This window comes from Pteropus vampyrus, unplaced genomic scaffold (assembly GCF_000151845.1).
Source record: "Pteropus vampyrus isolate Shadow unplaced genomic scaffold, Pvam_2.0 Scaffold9, whole genome shotgun sequence".
Lineage (NCBI taxonomy): Eukaryota > Metazoa > Chordata > Mammalia > Chiroptera > Pteropodidae > Pteropus > Pteropus vampyrus.
The window spans coordinates 17,158,232-17,165,816 of NW_011888790.1; the positions used below are offsets into that span (position 1 = coordinate 17,158,232).

At 29.5% G+C, this 7,585-nt stretch overlaps 1 protein-coding gene across 1 annotated transcript in view; it reads left to right on the forward strand.

The window, feature by feature from the left end:
- LRRIQ1 (leucine rich repeats and IQ motif containing 1) overlaps nucleotides 1–7,585 on the forward strand; it is a 186,439-nt gene that overhangs the window by 151,524 nt on the left and 27,330 nt on the right. The window lies entirely within an intron of this gene.

A 7,585-nucleotide genomic window follows, 5' to 3' on the forward strand; every position in this document is an offset into this window, starting at 1 on the left:
TAGTATATTGAAAAGTTGATGTCTAATGTTAATATTTTGAGGTAACTGCCTCAGAAGAAAAGATGATAGAATACTATTTGTTGAGCAACCAGAGTACTCTCTAGTGACTTTATATATTTCATTTCATCTTTACAACATCCTTGTAAGAAAAATATAATTATACCCATATTTTTGAAGAATGCAGCTAAGGTTTTGAACTAATATAAAAGAAGTATGGATTTGAACCCTCATCTGGCTGTTTCCAAAGCCCACTTTGTCAGGAAGCAATATTTTCCCACAAAATTTTCCTTAATGTCATATTTCTGAATATGGAAATGAATGACATTTAAAATGTTCTTAATATACCAGCTATAATTAATAACACGGAATTTCTTTTTCTCTTGTGAAAAACTTTTGGAAAATAAGGAATAATTTTTAGATAAAAATTTCCATATTTAATCGCAGAGGAATTTGTGAATTTCTACTAAGCTTACTTTGTTGTTAAATTATGGGAATGAATAGCACATTAAACATTGTAGTCATACATAAGGAAATTATGTATGAATTGGTCAAAACCCACAGAATTCTCTAACTCTGTACTTTTTCTACAGTAAATGCTTTCTAAAGAACAACTTTTTTCTAGTATTTGGAGAATAAATGAATTTTGTGGCTATTTAAAGCATACTTCTTATCTGTACTCACTGAAAAACTAAAATAATTTTTAGCTACATGTGTTTCTATGCTACAATAGAATTATAAAATGGCATTTCTTGACCTAAAGATAGGACTGGTTGTTTTTTTTTCATTTCCTTGTTTGTTTTTTCCTTTTAAACTTAAATGTAAATGGTTGGCTTAGTTGTTCTTAGTATGTTTTTAAATTAGTTAAACGATTTTATAAAGAGATTTTTTTTTTATAAATTGAACACTCAAAATCATAGACACTAAATAGGGCATAATATTTTGGTTAGATTAACTATCTCTATAGGGTTACTTTAGTCTGAATTCTAATAGAAGGAAAGGAAAGATAGATCATTGTTTTATATTCAAAATTGACATGGTATTAATGTTGTGAGATAATTCTCTTGCCTTTCCGAATACCCTAGAATGGTGGCACTACAATATTTGTGCTCCCTAAGCTTGCGACAGAAACCTACCATAAGTTCAGTATTCACCTAGACTCTTTCACTTAGCCCCTGTGGAAACTCAGGGGCAAAGAGAACCAACACAAATATACCTATGTTTATGCTGTTTGTGGTGCTGTGAATAATAAAGCCCTTTGTCCCTGATCTAGGAGTCTTCTATCTTCTGCCAAAATTCATAAAAGATGTCAGGCTAACTTTCTACTTGAAAGTGGGATCAAATCTCAAATCTATGAGTTCTTGATACAGACAAATTTTAATTTCACAACTTAAGAAAAAAAATGAATAATGGGTACATGTAACTATATAATGAATCATTCTTGCTTTATGAACTGTTCTTCAAGCTTGCGTATATTTTATCCCATCTTTTTGGTTGATTTGCTTTGTGGAATGCTGTTAGTAATCATAGGTATGTAATAATTGCTAAAAAAAAAAAAAACAACTCTATAGTAGTTTTAAGGAACACACAATATTTTAGACTATAATAATGTACTTAATTTGTTTGGCTATAGGTATGACTTTAAGACAGATGTTAATGTGAGTTAGCACACACAAACTTTATTCTAGAAAAAATTTCATTTTTCATAGCAGAGAAAGAAAAATATTTTGAAATCACACAGACCTTGCCTCAAAAATCAAAATTGCCATGTCTGAGGTTTGTATACACCAGAAACAAGAAAATGATATATATTTTTTTACTTATAGTCTCAAACGATTACATAAGTTTGCCTCACAATTTGGCAAGTCACGTATTATTTTCATTTTGCAACTGATGAAACTAAGATTTAAAGTGGCAGTGACTTTTTTCTGCTCCTTAAATTAGTTCTCTGTCCACAACACCGACCTATATTAAATGTGTACCATTCAAAAAAGATAGGTAATGTTTTAATAATGTATGTTTCCAAAATAGTGAAATACATTGAAAGCCAACTCTGGTTACTAATTTTCTATTTAAATTGAGAATCTTTCAGTTATATATGATCATTTGACTTTAGAAGATTACAAAGAAGGAAAACAACAGGTAAAAGAAATGGTCAAACATAAAGTGCAGAAATACTTTCGAGCAAAGAAAGGCTAAGTGAGTTTCATGATATTGGGATAGAGGAGTAAACTTCGAAAAAAAATTAAATAATTGAAAGGCTAACAAATGATACAAAACTTCCATTTGGGGAAATAAAGAGGGGTAGATAAATTCTTCTGAGGAAGCCAACACAAATTCAGAATATATTTAAAAAGCAAACTTAAGTTACGAATTTAATGTAACATGCTATTCTAATCTGATTGTAACTCTATATATGTGGCAAAATTGAAAACATATCATCTCTGGAAAAATACATTTTTATTTATAATGGATTAAGACACCCTGAGTCAGACCATGAGAAATAATAGATACTGGAAAAAATATATGAATAATTTATATTAATTGTTATTAGACACTGGTAATAAGATAAATATGCTTGCTTTAAGGAATAAAAACTATCTTAGAAATATCTGTAAGAGAGAACACATTTGAGAAAACTGAATATAAATTTTAGAAATTAAATAATTGAAATTAAAATCTATAATATGGGTTTATATGAGGATCAGACAAAGTTGAAGAAAGCATAACTTTGAAAATGTGTTATAAAATATTATCTAGAATCTATTGCCGAGAAGCAAAGAGATGAAAATTTTAAGAAATGAAAAATATATAAAGTTAGAGAAGGTTTAAATTATGCATATTGGAGTTCCAGGAGGATAGACAAGATAGAATGAGGCATGGCAATATCCAATAAGATAATGAGTGAAATTTTTCCTAAACTGGATGAAAGACATTAATTCATATATTCACAAAGTTGAGTAAATCATACGCAGTATAATTTTTAAAAGAAATCCACAGCTAAACTTATCAGAGTAAAATTGTATACAACAGAAAAAAGAAAATCTTAAAGTAGTGAGAAGAAAAGGAGACATTATTTCAACAAAGTTGCAGTTAGACTGACAGCTAATATCTTAAAAGCAACAATAGAAAACAGAAGAAATTAGAATATCTTCAATGATCTAAAAGTTATGTGAATGTAAATTACAGCCAAACTAGAATTCACCAGAATAAGGACAAAATTCAGACATTTTCATGTTAACCAAAACTGAGGTTGCTAACAGAATCTCATTAAAGAAATTTATTTATGAAATATCCATGTCACAAGAAGATAAAAAAAAGAGTGTAAATAAAAAATACATTGGTAAAATCAAACATAAATTGACAGTACGGATAGCAATAATAATGTCTTGTGAAATTAAATGTTGCAAGTAAAATACAAAGACAATATATATATGTTAAAGTGAAGCTAAATTGAGTTAAAATGTTTTATAATATACTTCATAGGAGGAAGGAAAATTTGGTTGATTTTAGATTATGTTAACTATATATGTTGATTTCCAGGCAAAAGCTAAATTAAATATGTGCAAACACTATTATTTCCATACTAATAGAAATAAAACAATAGAAAGAAAAGAGATATTCAATCCAAAATGAAGCCAATAAAGTAAAGAAAAAGAACATAGTGTACTTAGGCAAATAGAAAACTCAAAACAAGATGATATATACACTCAACTATATCAGTGTTTACAATACATGTAAATGGTTAAATTACTGAGTTAGCAGAAAACAATTGTTTGTAGATTTTTTAAAAATATGATCAACTGATCTTTGACAAAGAAGCATAAACAATACAATGGAGCAAAGACAGTCTTTTCAATGAATGGTGCTAGAACAAGTGGACATCCACATACAAAAAAAATGAATCTAGACACAGTCTTATACCATTCACAAAAATTAACTCAAGATGGATAACAGATCTAAATGTAAAATGAAAAACTCTAAAACTCCTAGAAGATAGTATAGGGGAAAACCTAGATAAGTTTGCATATGGCTTTGACTTTTTAGTTATAACACCAGAGCTACAATGCATGAAAGAAACAGTTGATAAGCTGGGCTTCCATAAAATTAAGACTTTCTGTTTTGCTGAAGACAATGTTAAGAGAATGAGAAGACAAGCCACAGACTGAGAGAAAATGTTTGCAATGCTTATTTGATAAAGAACTGCTATCCAAGATATACAAAGAATACTTAGATATCAACAAAAAGAAAATGAACAACCTGATTTAAAAAATGGGCCAAAGACCTTAACAGATACTTCACCAAAGAAGATTTACAGATTGCAAATAAACAAAAGATTCTCCACATTCTATTTCATCAAGGAAATGCATTTTTCAACAATGAGATATCACTACACACCTAGTAGACGGCCTAAATCCAGAACACTGAAACATCAAATGCTGGTGAGGATATGTAGCAAAAGAGCTCTCATTTTGCTGGTAGGAATGCAAAATGGTATTACCACTTTCAAAGACAGTTTGGAGGTTTCTTATAAAATTAAACATACTCTTACAAAATGATCCAGCAAACACACTCTTTAGTATTTACCCAAATGAGTTGGAAATTTATTTCCAGACAGAAACTTGCACACAGATGTTTATAGCAGCTTTATTCATAATCGACAAAATTTGGAAGCAACCAAGATGTCCTTCAGTAGATGAATGAATAAACTGTGGCACATCTGGACAATGGAATATTATTTAGTGCTAAAAACGAAGGAGCTACCAAGCCATTGAAAAGGTTGAAAAGACATAGAGAAAAACCTAAATGAAAGAAGCCAATCTGAAAAGGCTACGTACCGTATGATTCTAACTATATGACATTCTAAAAACTAGAGGCAAGACTATGGAGACAATAAAAAAAAAAATTAGTATTGCTAGGGTTTGGGGCAGGGGAAAAAAGGGACAAAGAGGATTTTTAGAACAGGCGAAACTGTTTCGTATGTTATCAAAATGATACATGTCATTATACATTTTTCCAAACCCATAGAGTATACAGTACTAAAAGTGAGCCCTAATATAAACTATGGAGTTTTGGTGATATTGAGGTCTTATTATACATTCATAGATTATAACAAATGTACCACTGGGTAGGGAAGGGGACTATTTGATAATGAAGAAGGCTTTGCTTTTGTTGGGGCAGAAAGTACATGAAAAAAGTTCTCTACCTTCCGCCTAATTTTGTTTTAAACTTAAAACTACATTTAAAAATGAATTGTTATTAACTAAACTTTTTAAAAATAATGTAAGGCAAAGACTCCAGAAGTACCAAGGAGAAGTCAAAAATTCCAAACCACAGTGGGAGAATTTTAAAATACATTTCTTAGTAATTTATAGAACAAGCACTCAAAAAAATCAGTAAAGACATCATTTAATAAACCAATTTAATAACATTTGCTTAAGAGACATATATAGAACACTTAACAACTGGAGAAATTAATGCACCTTATCTTCAAGTACATTTATAAAACTTGACATATACTGGCTTAAATCAGGTCTCAAGAATTTCTTAAAGATTAAAATCATGTTTAATGTGTTTTATGAATATAATGCTGATAAACTATAAGTGAATTTCCTAAGATACCTAGGAAATCTTTATTTCACTGGAAATTAAGAAACCAAAAAAATCTGAGTCAAAAAGAAATCATAATGAAATTAAAAAAAAATAACCGAGCAATTACAAAATAACTATATTATAGCATAAGAGCAATAGTTAATGAAATAGAAAAAAGTAAAACAATGCATCAATAAAGCTAAAATTTTTAAAAGAAATTTGATGAATCCTGACAAGACTGATTAAGAAAATAAAATGAGAAATTACAAATAGCTAGTATCAGGAATGAAAACAGGGTAGGATGACGAATGATATAATTTAAAACTGCAGCAAGAGAATATTGTGAAAATTTTATGGCAATACCTTTGAAAATTTGGAGGAAGTGAAAAATTCCTAGAACAATATAACTTACCAAAACTGACCTTAACTGTAATCTTGAACCTAACATATAAGAAAACAACCAGGAAGAAAAAAATTGCAACATGCGATAGTATTTTTTTAATTATACATACCAAAAAATCATGTCTCACAAAAGATGTGCAAAACCTTATTGGAGAAATTTTAAAAAGTATATCAAGAATGTTGAAGAAAAGCTATAAATGAATAAATTTATGAATTAGAAAACTAAATATCAGATTTAAATTCTTTCCAAATTACCATAGATACTCTGCAGTCTTAATTAAATCCCCAAAAGGTTTTTTATTTTGTATTGTTTTTACTTACACAAAATAACCTTTATTTGCAATATATTTTTAATTCCCTATACTGCTTAAACAGTGGTTTCAATCATGGCTACATATTAGAATCATCTAGCCAGCTCTTTATTTTTATTAAATTTATTGTGATGATGGTTAATAAAATAATATAGGTTTCAAGTATACAATTCTATAATACATCATCTGTATATTGCATTGTGTGTTTACCACCCAAAGTCAAATCTCCTTTCATCATCATACATTTAACCCCCTTTATCCTTTTCTAACTTCCACTTTTTTTATTGTTAGTATATAAGAACAACACGATGGATTTTTATGCATTGTTTTTATATCCCGCAACTTTAGTGTATTTGTTTATTGTTTCTAATAGCTATTTGGTGGAGTCTTTAGAGTTTTCTACATAAAGAATCATGTTGTCTACAAAAAGTGACAATTTGACTTTTTCATTCCCATTATGGATGCCTGTTATTTCTTTCTGCTACCTGATCACTCTGGCTAGGATTTCTAATACTATGTTGAACAACAATGATAAGAGTGGGCATCCTTGTCTTATTCCTGATCTTAGAGGAAAAACTTTCACGTTTTCACCATTAAGTATGATATTATCTGAGGGTTTATCATGCATGACCTTTATTGTTTTGATATACTTTTTTTCTATACCAAATTTATTGAGCGTTTTAATCATGAATGGATGTTTCGTTCATGACCATTGACAAGCAGAATCTAAAATGTGCATGGAAAATCAAAATCCACAAATAGCTAAAACACTCTCAACAAAAATGTATAAAGTCAAAGAGAACAAGTTGATAACTATATGATTTTGTTTATATGTGGGTTATAAAACTGAAAGCAACAAATGAACATGACGAACAAACAGACTTTGGACACGGACAACAGTTTAGTGATTACCAGAGGGAAGGGGACTTGGGGAGGAGATAATAAGGGTGAAAATAAGTCAAATATATAGTGGCAGAAGGAAATTTAATTTTGGGTGGTGAACACACATTGCAATACACATATGATATATTATTGAATTATATACTTGAAACCAATATATTTTATTAATCAATGTCATCCCACTAAATTTAGTTTAAAAAAAAAAAAGATGAATAAAGTTGGAGAACTTGTAAGCACCACAACTTATAGAGCTCAAGTAAATGACAGTGAATACAGTGTGGTATGGTATGGTATTATATGGTATGGATGGTACCATATGAATAGTATGGAATAAGAAGGGATGGGATGGGATGGGATGGAATGAGATGGTAGTAATTGTAGAA